A 14,402-nucleotide genomic window follows, 5' to 3' on the forward strand; every position below is an offset into this window, starting at 1 on the left:
GGTTATTGAACATTTCACATGAATAAATTAATCTTTATGCACATGATGGCCTATCTGAAATAGCTTGCCGATTCTTTAAAATGTCACAGGCACTTCCTAGCATAAAAATACTAAAGGCTTTTTGCTATCACATGGTTTATTAGCAGAATAGGAAAATTAATCTTATCCGAAGCAAAAGCAGAAATATAATTAGCTGAATCAAGCAAAGTGTGACATTTGCCCATGAACTCTTTCTTCCAATAATATATCCATTTTGGGAAATCGTAAGACTGGAGCAAGACAAAAATATGAAAACATATTAGGCTTCTCTAACTAGTTATTGTTAAGTATTAGGAAATGAATGTGGCTTTTATCTGTGACTTTTTCAAGATCTGTATGAAAAGAAAGTAATATATGAAATGAAAAGCTCTGTCAGCTATTAATAGCAACCGTCTGGGAGTGTCACTCATGGTAGTTAGTTAGGTGAGAGACTGAATGTACCTGCTTCTCCCTCGGGCTCTCACTTCCCTCTGTAGCTCGACACTGCACGCCGTGTACAGTGCATCAGCCTGCCCATGCCCCTGGGGATTCTGTTTCACTTCACTCGGAGCCCAGAAACCGTTTGCTTTAAATGTCCCCAACCTGCTCCTTAACCTTGAACTTGCTGAACCTCTAGTTCTAGTTCTAAATTTGTTTATCTGGGGTCTAAATTTGCTAGGACGGAAGGTCTTTTGTTTTTATTTTCTCATGTTGAGGATATTTACCGAGTTAATCATATTGGAGAGCCTGGCCCTATTGCATAGAGACCTTTTTTCAGATAGAGCAAAATATATTTTTCACTGTGGAGGGAGCTATTGTGCAAGATTTCATAAAGTGTTGGGGGGGCAATTTTGAGTGTCTGATATTTGTTTCATGTATGTGTTTGACTTTGTGTGTGTGCCTGTGTGCATGTGGAAAACAGAAAATCTAGATTCAAAGTAAAGGCACTGACAATGTTTAAAGTGCTTCTTTCTTTTTTTTTTTTTTAAAGATTATTCATATATTTATTTGACAGAGAGGAGGGAGAAGCAGACTCCCGCTGAGCAGGGAGCCCTACTCAGGGCTCGATCCCAGGACTCTGGGATCATGACGTGAGCCAAAGGCAGACGCTTAACCTACTGAGCCACCCAGGTGCCCCTAAAGTACTTATTTCTGAGGACTGAGATTATCTTCAACATGTTCCTCTTTATTTTTTGGATTTTTTGCTGTCAGCATAACTTACTTCATGATGAGGGGAAAAAAAAGTTATTTTCCCCAAAATGATTGAGCATTTTGTATGAGTGCAGTACTGCACTAAGTAATTTGGAAAATAAGAACAGACTTCCTTCCATTTGAAGCCTTCAATAAGACATAAATCAATTGATATACTGTGTGATAATTTTTTATTGCCTGTTATGTGTCAGATAACTCATTTTGCTTCATTTACTCTACCTCCTTGAATCCAATCATACAGAAAATGTATAAATTCACTTGATGGTATATTATTCAGTAATTTCAAATGATGTTGATGATGAACACAGGGATACATATTTTATAATAGTGAATCACAAACACAAGATAAACACAGGCAGAAAAAAGGCATGCATAAAGACCTCATGGAAAGCAGTGTAAAAATAGTGATCATTTCTTCCTATCTTTTAAATTTACTATTATGAGCGTGTATCCTTCTCATAATGGGAGAAAAATGAAGTTTTAATGATTTTAATATATCTGACAGCCGAAGAACAATTTTGTCCTAACTTTGGGGTCATGGTGTGTAGTGTAATGGGCATTGAGTGCAAAGGGGGACCCATGTGAGATGGGGAAACCAGAGGAGGGCTCCCCGAGGACTTCAGAGGAAGGGGACATTCCATAAGGATGTGGACAGAGGACATTCTCGGAAGAGAAGGAGCTTGTGCAACGGCAGTTAGAACTGGACCATTTGTGAGAGAGGTTAACACCAGCTTGCTCCTTTGGTGGCCACGTGGATTAAGTGAGGTGGTCCACCCGGCATCATGTCGGGAAGAGAGACACGCAGGAAACATTAGCCATCGTGGTGAGGGTGACAGTGAAAAGAGAGAGGAGAGGGACTTGGGACGGAGTCCAGAAGGATGGACAGCAAACCTGGTGACTGTCTGCTTCCTTGACTGGAATAGGAGTGTCACATCGGCCTTCATTGCTTCTCACCTCGGAAATCAGGAGGGCGCCCGAGCCAAAGCAGTACTGGTGTTGGGGTGGGGGGGGAAGTAAGGAGACCAGTTTGGGACGTTTGGAATTAAAATTGTAGTGGGGTATTTGTCAAATGGTAGTAAATGGGTGTGAAATCCAGCAGGGTTGGACTTGGGAATGGTCTGCACAAAAGCAGGCGTTCATGTGGGTTGCCTTGTGCCTTGGAGATGGCCCGCGGTTACAGAGGGGAGAGGGCCAGAGAAGTGAGCACAGGAGGCGGGGAGAGAGTGGTCAGCCAGAGGGAGCCGGTGCCAGAGACATGAGGGACGCAGGCTGTCCTCCGATGTTCTCACCCGGCCAGGCAGAAGGGTCTGAGGGGTGCTAAGGAAGTGCAGAGAGAAGCCGCCCCGCCCTCATTAACCTGCCTCCCCTGCTCCTGCACTGAACTGCGAACTGCGGTGCACTGAGATGGAACCGCCGCCTGCCCCTGCCTCTTGGCTGGTCTGCGCAGAGCAAGGCCTTGACCACAAACGGGACACCTGAAGGCCAGTTGCTGGGGGCCATTCAAGCAATTACCCCTGCGGCCCTGCATGTAGATCAGCAGTTGGATGAGAGAGCAGACATTCAGAGCCCCTTATCAGGGAAGGGGGAACAAGCGTGGGAAGCGGCCTTGCAAGTCAACCTGAATCAGAAGGAGGGAGACATGGAGCTTAATTCGCAAGGAACAAATGGCAGCCTCAATCCAGGTCTTCTTTTCCCTTTCCGCGGCTTTGTCATTTAGGGATTGAGAAGCTGAGTTGAGTAGAAAATGGAAAGTTAAGCTAGACAGGGCACCTGGGTGGCTCAGTTAAGTGTCAGCCTTCAGCTCAGGTCATGATCCCAGGGTCCTGGGATCGAGTCCCAAGTTGGGATCCCTGCTCCATGGGGAGTCTGCTTCTCCCTCTCCCTCTGTGCTCTCTCTCTCTCTCAAATAAATCAATAAAATCTTAAAAATAAATACATAAAATAAAACTCAACACCCAAAAAATCAAATAATCCAATTAAAAAATGGGCAGAAGGCACGAATAGACATTTTTCCAAAGAAGACATACAGATGCTGGGGTGCCTGGGTGGCTCAGTCAGTTGAGCATCTGACTCTTGATCTCAGCTCAGGTCTTGATCTCAGGGTCATGAGTTCAAGTTCCATGTTGGGCTCCATTCTTACTTAAAGAAAAAAAAAAGACATCCAGATGGCCAACAGACACATGAAAAGATGCTCAGTATCACTCATTATCAGGGAAATGCAAATCAAAACTACAATGAGATACCACTTCATACCTGTCAGAATGGCTAAAGTCAACAACACAAGAAACAACAAGTGTTGGTGAGGATGTGGAGAAAGGGGAACCCTCTTACACTGTTGGTAGGGATGCAAACTGGTGCAGCCACTGTGAAAAACAGTATGGAGATTCCTCGAAATGTTAAAAATAGAACTACCCTACAATCCAGCAATTGCGCTACTGGTATTTACTAAAAAAATACAAAAATACTGATTCAAAGGCATACATGCACCCCTGTTTATTGCAGCATTATCAACAATAGCCAAATTATGGAAACAGCTCAGTGTCCATCAACTGATGAATGGATGAAGAAGATGTGGTGTGTACACAATGAAATATTTTTTATCAGCCATAAAAAAGAATGGAATCTTGCCATTTGCAGTGACATGGATGGAGCTAGAGTGTAGTATGCTAAATGAAATAAGTCAGTTAGAGAAAGACAAATACCATATGATTTCACTCATGTGGATTTTAAGAAACAAAACAAGTAAGCATAGGGGAAAACAAAGAGAGGCAAACTAAGAAACAGGCTCGACTATGGAGAATAAACTGATGGTTACCAGAGTGGAGGTGGGTGCGGGGATGATTTGCTGTGATGAGCACTGGGTGTTGTATAGAAGTGTTGAATTACTATGTTGTACACCTGAAACTAACATTACACTGTATGTTAACTAACTGAAATTTAAATAAAAAATGTTTTTAAAAAGTACCATGCTAAGTGAAAGAAGCCAGACACAAAAGATGACACATATGATCCCATTTATGTAAATCCTTGGAAGGCAAATTCTAGAAAAAGCAAAACTATAATGACAGAAAGCAGATCACTGGTTGCTTGGGGATGGGAGGGGACAAGGGAACTGACTTTTAAAAAAAAAAAGTTTTTAGCATGGTGGAAAATTCTGTTATGAGTGTGGTGGCGGTAACTCCATTTTGTCAAAATTCAACCAATTATGCATCTGAAATGGGCGAATGTTATTGTGTATAAGATATGTTTCAATCAAACTAACCACAGAAAGTTCCATTTCTTTTAGTAAATTTCCTCAAAGAGGTGTTACCTTTAAGTTTTGCATTTAAGTCATTAGCGGTATCTGTTTTAGTAAAGAAGAATGTTTTCATAATGGAAAATTATTATTTGGAAACCATGGTGGTACTTCTGGAGGCAGTTTAGGATAAAAAGTGATCAAGTGAACTCAGAAAGAGCAAACTACACACAAATGTAACTGTCTGTGGTCTCCTGGTGGCAGCAACATAAAATTTCATTACTTCATTCTGCAAATATTCATTGTGTTGAATGACTTAAAACTGCCATTTTTGTAGGTCAAACATGGTCATATATCAGCAATTCCAAATGGTTCAGCCTAATATAAAGCATGTTCTGTGTGCTCAGGTAATAATCTGGGAGCTGCAGATAATAGTGTTACATAAAATGGACAGAGAGATCATTTCGGGGACTGTGACAAGAGATCACAGTGGCTTGGCTTAGGGTGGTGACAATGAAAGCAGGAGATGGAGAAAACATTAAAATCTAATTCGGAGGTAAGACTAACAAGAATTGCTGCTGGATTGGATGTGGGCAGAGGGTATTAGGAAGTGGAAATCGAGGATGACTTTTAGAGTGGGGAGGAGGTGTCTGCATGGATGAGGCAGGGTTGGCCAATCAAGGGTTTGTTTTGGACTTTTAAATATTTGAAATTCCTATTATTTATCCAAGTGGAGGCATCAAGAAGGTGGTCGGACATATGAGCCTACCGCAGAGGGAAGGGAGGAGGACTGCATTTGGGTGTCCTTGGTATTTACGTGGTATTTAAAGCCTTAGGCCTGGTTGAGATCAAAGGTCCAGGGAAAGGATGTAGGTAGAGCAGAGAAGAGGGTCCTGAAGCACTCCAGATTTGGGGTTTTGGTAGGCAAGGCAGAAACAGCCAAGCAGGGAGAGCCACATGGCCACTTCCCAAGAAGTATGTGTATTTCACCCTATGAGTGCTGAATCTGTGTATTAGCTCGGGCCACCACAACAAAATACCATAGTCCGGGTGGCTTAACAACAGACATTTATGTTCTCATAGTTCTGGAACGACTGGGAGTCAGAGATTAAGGTGCCAGCATGGTTTCTGGTGAGATCTTTCTTCCTGGCATGCAGATGGCTGCCTTCTTGCCACATCCTCCCATGGTGAAGAGAAAGATAGAGACAGAGAGAGACAGACAGAGAGAATGAATAAGAAAAAGAGAAATATTTCTTCCTCTTATAAGGCCAAAGTCCTCTCAGATGAGGGCTCACTCTTAGGAACTCATTTAACATTAACTATCTCCTAAGGACCCTATCTCCAGATCCAGTTACACTGGAGGTTAGGGCTTCAATATATGAATTGGCGGGGGCGGGGGGAGGGGGGGACACAGTTCAGTCCCAGAAACCTGTAAGTAGGCATGAGGATGACTAGGATACAGACCATGGCTATAGTCTTGTCCCGTGGCCAAACTGCCTTTGCAAACTGACAACATTACAGGGAGTCTTTAGCCATTACCCATGGACCACAGTCCCCGCCTTACCCGTCATCCACAGTCCCCATAGGCAGGGTCAACGGCCCTTGTGACAGGTGGGGGTACTGACAACAAGCACAGTCTGGTGATATTTATGACTCAACGAGTCTGGGTCAGGTGCTGTTGTGAGCACCGTTGCCTTGAGGGGCTCAGCCCAGCCTCACAACAATCCTATAAGGCAGATATTTTATTTACAGATGAGGAAACACAGGCCCCAAGAAGTTAGATAACTCACTCAAGGTCACAGTGTTCATAAGTGGCAGGCAAGGGCCCCGCACTGCAACACCTGGCTTCAACAGTCTGCACTAAACCCTTTTCCAGCTCTGACCTCAAGGGGTCTACTTAACACTTACCTGCCTTCCATGGAGTCATTTGGGCTGTAGTTAGCAAGTATCTTCTCATCTTCTAGTCATGTCATCTCCTCTGAGAGTTCAAAATTTGGCAAAATTCAGATCAAAGATGTCACTGGGCATTTTAGTGTCAGAAGCCACGAGGCCATGAAATTCTGTGGGGGCTATATTAGTGTCCCAGGGCTTCTGTGGCAAACTTCCCGAAATGGGATGGCTGGAAGTCTGAACTCAAGGTGTCAACAGAGGCGTGTTCCCTCTGCAGTCTGTAGGGGATTCCTTCCTATCTTCTTCCTAGCTTCCGGTAACTTGCCAACAATCCATATTGGCCACTTAGCCAACCCTGACGCAGAGTGCATGCGTGAGGAGGCATTCCTGGGCTCATGGCTGCGTAAATCCAATCTCTGCCCCTGCCGTCACGTGGCGTCCTCCTTGTGTGTCTGTCTTCACGTGGCGTCTTCTGATGAGGACATCAGTCCTACTGGATTAAGAGGCCACCCTCCTCCAGTATGACCCCATCTTTTTTATTGAGATATAACTGACATATAGCATTTTTTATTCAGGTATAATTGCCATATAGCATTATATTAGTTTCAGATATACCACACGATTGAATATTTGAATAGACTGCAGAATGGTCACCACAACAGGTCTAGCTAACAGCCATCACCACACATGGTTACAGTTTTTTTCCCCCTTGTGGTGAGAACTTTTAAGATTTGCCTTTGTAGCAACTTTCAAATATATAATAAGGTGTTGTTTTTTTTTTAAAGATTTTATTTATTTATTTGAGAGAGAGAATGAGAGACAGAGAGCACGAGAGGGAAGAGGGTCAGAGGGAGAAGCAGACCCCCGCTGAGCAGGGAGCCCGATGCGGGACCCGATCCCGGGACTCCAGGATCATGACCCGAGCCGAAGGCAGTCGCTTAACCAACTGAGCCACCCAGGCGCCCTATAATAAGGTGTTATTAACTATAGTCACCATGCTGTACCTTACATCCCCATGACTTATTAATTTTATAACCAGAAGTTGTACCTTTTGATTCCACCCACTTTACCCATCTCCCATTCCCCTGCCTCTGGCAACCGGCCAGTTTGTTCTCTGTATCAATTAGTTCGGGTTTGTTTGTGTGGTTGGTTTTGAGATTACACATAGAAGTGAGATCATACACACATATACATAAACCAGTGTATATATTTTCCTTATCCATTTCCTTTCCACATTTCACATTTTCCTTATCCATTCATCCATCAGTGGACCCTTAGGTTGCTTTCCTGTTTGGGCTACTTTAAATAGTGCTGCAATGAACATGAGGGTGCCTATACATTTTTGACTTAGTGTTTTTGTTTCCTTCAGATAAATGCCCAGAAGTGGAATTGCTAGATCATATGGTATTTCTGTTTTTAGTTTTTCGAGAAACCTCTCTCTTGTTTTCCACACTGGCTGTACCAATTTACATTCCCAACAGCAGGGCGCAAATGTTCCCCTTTTCTCCACTTTCTCAACAACATTCGTTATTTCTAGTCCTTTTGATAAGAGCCATTCAATTAGATATGAGGTGATAAACCATTGTGGTTTTGATTGGTGTTTTCCTGATGATGAGTGATGTTGAGTATCATTTCATAGGTCTGTTGACCACCTGTATGTCATCTTTAGAAAAAATGTTTATTCAGATCCTCTGCCCATTTTTAAATTTGATTGTTGTTTTTTGCCATCGAGTTGTATGAGTTCTTTATATATTTTATAAATTAACCCCTTATCAGATATACAATTTGCAAATATTTTCTCCCATTTCGTAGGTTGCCTTCTCTTCTTTGCTGTGCAGAAGCTTTTTAGTTTGATATAGTTCCATTTGTTTATTTTTGCTTTTGTTGCCTTTTTTTGGTGTCAGATCCAAAAAATCATTGCCAAGATTGAGATTGATGTCAAGGAGCTTACTGCCTATCTTTTCCTCTAGGAGTTTTATGGTTTCAGGCCTTAGGTTCAAGTCTTTAATCTATTTTGAGTTTATTTTTGGGTATGGTGTAAGATAGGGGTCCAGTTTCATTCTTCTGCATGTGGCTGTCCAGTTTTCCCAACAGCATTTATTAAAGAGACTGTCCTTTTCCCATTGTATATGCTTGGCTACTTTGTTGTAAATTAACCATACATGCGTGGGTTTATTTCTGGGCTCTCTATTCTGTTCCATTGATCTGTGTGTCTGGTTTGGTGCCAACACCACACTGTTTTGATGACTGTAGCTTTGCAATATAGTTTGAAATGAGGACGTGTGATGCCTCTAGCTTTCCTTCTTTGTCAAGATTGCCATGGCTCTTGGGGGTCTTCTGTGGTTCGAAACAAATGTTGGGACTGTTCTATCTCTGTGAAAAATGCCATAGAAATTTTGATAAAATGTGTAGATTGCTTTGGGTAGTATAGACATTTTAACAATATTAATTCTTCCGATCCATGAGCATGAAATGTCTTCCTATTTATTTATATGGTATAACTCCATCTTAATTCAACTAGTCTTCAACAATCCTGTTTCCAAATAAGGTCACATTCTGAAATATCAGGGGTTAGGACTTGAACAGCTCTCTCTTTTTTTTTTTTTTTTTTTTGTGTGTGTGTGTATGTGTTTGTGGAAGGTACATAATCCAACCCAAATTGGGGCTGTGTAGATAGAGTTTAAAATCTTTTTTTTTTTTTTTAAGATTTTATTTATTTATTTGACAGAGAGAGCACAACTAGGCAGAGAGGCAGGCAGAGGGAGAGGGAGAAGCAGGCTCCCCACCGAGCAGGGAGCCCGATGTGGGGCTCGATCCCAGGACCCTGGGATCACGACCTGAGCCAAAGGCAGACACTTAACCGCCTGAGCCATCCTGGTGCCCCTAGAGTTTAAAATCTTAAGAATAAGTATCCCTTTAATGCACAATCCCCACTTTTTCAATCCTAACATCCCTAGAAAAATTTCCTGACAGCAAAATTCCTTCCTCAGGCTTTCTCAATACCAGATGTTAAGTCCTCTAGAAAATCTGCAAATGGCAGAGGAAAAATGCAGAGAGAATAAAGTTCTCAAGTGCAGCTAGCTTCTACTCTGAAATAAAGCAACGTCAGAATTTTTTTCAAGTTCTGTAATTTCAAAAATGCCAACAAACACTGTTCATAGTGTTGGAATCTGTCATTTCCCCTTTTTTTTTTCCTTCTGGATTTTGAACTATAAAGTCAAATACTAATTACATAAAACATTAGTCTCTGTTAACAAATGTTTTTGAGCAGTTTTGCCACCTTATATAAATGCAAAGACAATATTAACTTAAGGTGGCATTTCAAATGAACACAGAAAAGATGGATTACTTAATAAATGGTACAGGGACATTGGCTAAACATTTGGGAAAAAATCAAGTTAGATGCCTACTTCACAAATTAAGCTGACATATAACTGAATTACAGATCATTTTTAAAATTAGATAAAGTAAATCATAAAATAACTATGAGAAAATATAAGTGAATATTGATTGTATTTTGGGATTGGGAAGTTTTGCTAATTACAAATACAAAGATATAATCTATAAAAAGAGATATGAATCAGTTTAAATACATAAAATCTAAAACTTATTTGTATATATAAAAAACAGCATAACAACATGGGGGAAAAGGTGTGTACTATATATGACAGATATATTTATATTTTTCATATAAAAACACAAATTGCTAACAAATTCATTCTCCAATAGAAAAAAAGGTGGTAGAATTTTATTTCAAGATTTTATTTAAATTCAAGTTAGTTAATATATAGTATAGTATTAGTTTCAGGGGTAGAATTTAGTGATTCATCACTTGCATATAACATCCAGTGCCCATCACAAGTGCCCTCCTTAATGCCCATCACCCAGTTACCTCATCTGCCCACCCACCGCCCCTCCAGCAACCCTCAGTTTGTTCCCTAGAGTTTAGAGTCTCTCATGGTTTAAGACAGCAGAATTTTAAAAGGCAACCCGCAGAAGAAGAAATATAGCCATTAAACATATGAAAAGATACTTGTTCTCATTTAAAAGAAAACCAGTTAATAAGGATCTCTAAAGCCTCATTCAGTTCTAACACTATGATTCTGAATATAGAGGATTCAGTTGGCACATTTTTAAATATATTTGCTCTTGAATTCATCTTCCAGTGCAAAATATTTTAATCTCTAATACAAGGTTTAATAAAGTCACTTATATCTCATTTGCCATATCTCTGATAGAAAAATCTGGATCTTTTAAAAACCAACTTTATTAGGATCTTTTGGTTGCATAAGCTGGAATCCCAACTCAAACTTGCTTAAGAAAAAAAAAAATCAGCAGATGTCTACCACCTCCACACATTCCTACATCCTCAATCTCTTTGTGTTTTGAAACTCCAAATGAGCTTTCTCCAAAATATAAGGGCAAATTGACCTAATTATTCTCTTCTGCTGAATGGAGGATAGTTAACTTCTCACACTTAACAAGTAGAAAAGCTCTAAGTAGAAATGCCCTGAGGGCCTGCTATGGCCACCAGGGACTTCCATTTTGGGAAGTTTCTAGAAGAAAATCCCATTTCTCTCTGAAGCACCTTAAGAACAGCAACTGCTGTCTAGAAGGGCTTGTTTCTGTCAAGCCTCCAGGTGGTAGGGCAATGTGGTGTTTATATTTTTGTTTGCCCAGGCCTCTCCCTCCCCTTCTTGGGTCCCTTAGGTACTCACCCTCTCTTTCTGTGATCCAGGCAGGCCCGTCAATCACAGGATATTCCCTGACCCCCAACCCCAACCCCACTTCCCACAAAGGACTGTGACCCAAGCTGATCAATCAGAGTGTTCCCAAGGTTGGATTAATAGATGTCAGGAGAGATGTGCTTTTCCCCCTAAAGTAGGTAAACTTGGGATGAGAAGTTGGGCTGCTGGTGGCCAAAGAAAGCCATTTGCCCCAGGAGAAGATAAAGCATAAAACAGAGCTGGAGGTGATAAGAGGGACAGAGAACAAGTGACATCAGCTGAGCCCATATAAACAAGAGTCCTGAAGCCATTCTACCCCCAGACTTCCCATATATGTGAACCAATAAATTACGTTTTTTGCTTATTAGCTTGAATTGGGTTTCTGTCATTTAAAACCAGACAGCTCAGGGTGCCTGGGTGGCTCAGTCGGTTAAGCGTCTGCCTTCGGCTCAGGTCATGATCTCATGGTCCTGGGATCCAGCCCCACATCGGGCTCCCTGCTCAGCGGGAGCCTGCTTCTCCCTCTCCCTCTGCTGCTCCCCCTGCTTGTGCTCTCTCTCTCTGAAAAATAAATAAATAAAATCTTTAAAAAAAAAAAAGATAAAGCCAGACAGCTCTAACTTGTGGTACTTCTTGCTTGCAGAAGGCTCCCATGGGCCTAAGTTGTTCAACCAGTCTTCCTCTTATCTTCTAAGCTACTGTCCTCTACTCTCTTGGGAGTGTGACTCTGTGTGTGTGTGTGTGTGTGAGAGAGAGAGAGAGAGAGAAACTGTGAGTGTATGTGGGGGGTGCTTAAGTGTTATCAAATGGTTTCCATAACAGTAAAGAACCTGGTTGTTTTTTTCAAAAATTCATTTTTCGCTTCCAAAGAAGTGGGATGTATTTTAAACACACACACTCATTTCATTTCTCTTGGGCTCCCTGATCGACGGATTCACCCTGACACTGAGCATTCCTTTCTGTTCTGGTAGTCAATACAGACATTACCCCAAACTTAACAATTTAAGAAAACAAACACCATCTCATAGTTTCTGTGGTCAGGAGTCCAGGGCCGCTCCACTGGGTGGTTCTGCCCGAGGCTCTCACAAGGCTGCCATCAGGGTGTCAGCCATGCCCCTAGTCTTCTGCACCTTCTCTCCAGGGAAGGAGTTCCTTCCAGGCTTGTTCCCATGGCTGTTGGCAGTTCTCAGTTCCTCATTTGTGCCTCTGCACAGGTTGCCTCGCAACACGGCAGCTGGTTCCCCCAGGGTGAGCAATTTGCGAGCGGAAGAATGAGCACACACCCCGGAGACAGTAGCCACGATCTTTTAGTAACCAAACTGTAAAAGTACCAGTCCATCACGTCTGTCATGTCCATTTCTTAGAGTTGAGTCACCAAGTCCAGCCCGCACTGAGGAAGGCGGATTAAGCCCCTTCTCTTTAGGGAGGAATATCAAAGACTTTGTGGACTTATCTTTAAAACCACCACAGTGTTGGAGGTCCTGACTTCCCCAGAGAATCTGTTCTTTCTAAAATACCATGATCTGGGGGCGCCTGGGTGGCTCATTCGGTTAAGTGTCAGCCTTTGGCTCAGGTCATGATCCCAGGGAATAATCTTTTAAAAAAGAAATAAAATAAAATACCATGATCCTTTGCCAAAGGCTAGCCTGAGAAGTCCTAAGATGGGAAGGAGGGTAAATGAGGAAACACAGTAGGAATAGGGAGGGAAGGTATTCCAGGCAAGGGAGAAATACCCCATCATGCACATACCCTGCAACATACCTAAAGCTACTTTTAACAGTTTCAAATAAGAAAATGGCTAAGAACCTTAACCTTTTAAAATGGGAATTAGACAGCTCCTAGTGATACAGTTCAATCAGTCAGAATTCGAACTCAGCCATGAGATTATAGTAGGTGGGAAAATGGCAAAATGGTAACAATACGCAAACGTGTTGATGGCTTTGAGTTGCAAAGCAACCCCGTCTGGCCAGTGGTATAAACAAGAAGCTTCAGGGGCTTTCAATTCCAGAAAAAGCACAGTTCCAGAGGAGTAGAAGAGGTCACCTCAGCTCAGCTGCTCACTTCCTTTGTCACCTCTGCTCATACCACACCTGGGACTCTGGGCGGGCACAGTCTTGTCGCATCTTCATCCGAGTCCTCCATTCCTTAAGTATCTCAGCCTAATAGAGCTCTCCTCTAAATTCCTTAAGCAGTATTTATGTGTATCACTCACTGAGTGGTTAATCAAATATGTTCTGAGTAACAATTTTATTTTTTAAAGGTTTTAAAAATCACAATTACTATTTTTTTCATTTGTGAATGCCATTTACAAGTGGTTCCCATGTTTAGCTTGAATTGGGTTTCTGTCATTTAAAATTCTTTCAATTCTTGGGATGCCTGGGTGGCTCAGTCAGTTAGGTGCCTGCCTTCGGCTCAGGTCATGATCCCGGAGTCCTGGGTTCAAGTCCCACATCGGGCTCCTTGCATAGCAGGTAGCCTGTTTCTCCCTCTGCCTGCCACTCTCCCTGCTTGTGCTCTCTCTCTGACAAAATTTTAAAAAAATATTATAATTTGAATTCTTGACTTTTCAGTAGACCAGTGCTTCTCAACCTTGGCTACCCATTAACATCATCTAGAAATGTCTTGCCATTCCAGGACTCAACACAGGAATTAAAAGAGAATACTGAACCAGTTTCAACAACTAAGGGCTAATAGTTTTTGCTAAATAAAATTTCCTTAGAGGGAAGCCAAGATTAAGAACTATTACTTGAGAATCTTTTTACTGCAAGCATTCCCTATGTACCAGCGGCATCCTCATCACCTATGAGCTTGTTAGAAATGCAGGATTTCAGGCCCCACCTCTGAATCAGAATCTGCATTTTAACAAGGTTCCCGGTGATTCACATGCCCACTAACGGTTTTGTTTTGTTTTGTATCCATTCATTTTGTTATGAAATACTTCACACATATAGAAAAGCATATAAATAAACCTCCGTGTGGCTGACATTTTGCCCCATGTCTTAAGATAAAGACTACAGTGAAAAGAGATGAAGAAACAATTGATACCCCCCTTTGTGGTCTTTCTAGAGTGTTCGTCTGCTTTCCTTCCCAGTGGGGTGGGTTGGGGGGGTGGGAGGGTGGGGAGGGGTTGCCCTGAAACCTCCCATCCATATTTTCACATCTTCATTGTCTCTTTTCCGGCTGCTCTGTGCTTCTGCACATTACATCTGCATTATTTCTCTAGAATTACTACTGTGTGTGTTCATTTAACATTCTGTGTTGGGGGCATCCATTCTGACAGATGTAGTTCAAATTCACTTATTCAGCTGCAGTGTCATATT

General features: G+C 41.9%; 1 long non-coding RNA gene across 1 annotated transcript; it reads left to right on the forward strand.

Moving 5' to 3' along the window:
• The first annotated feature begins 1,068 nt into the window (after positions 1 to 1,068).
• On the forward strand, positions 1,069 to 12,703 carry LOC145722244 (uncharacterized). Its single transcript, XR_014146362.1, has 2 exons — positions 1,069 to 7,120; positions 7,330 to 12,703. It is a non-coding gene; the product is annotated as an uncharacterized LOC145722244 (long non-coding RNA).
• The last annotated feature ends 1,699 nt before the right edge of the window (positions 12,704 to 14,402 follow it).

This window comes from Leptonychotes weddellii, chromosome 6 (genome assembly GCF_054177405.1).
Source record: "Leptonychotes weddellii isolate Sample4059 chromosome 6, ASM5417740v2, whole genome shotgun sequence".
Taxonomy (NCBI): Eukaryota; Metazoa; Chordata; class Mammalia; order Carnivora; family Phocidae; genus Leptonychotes; species Leptonychotes weddellii.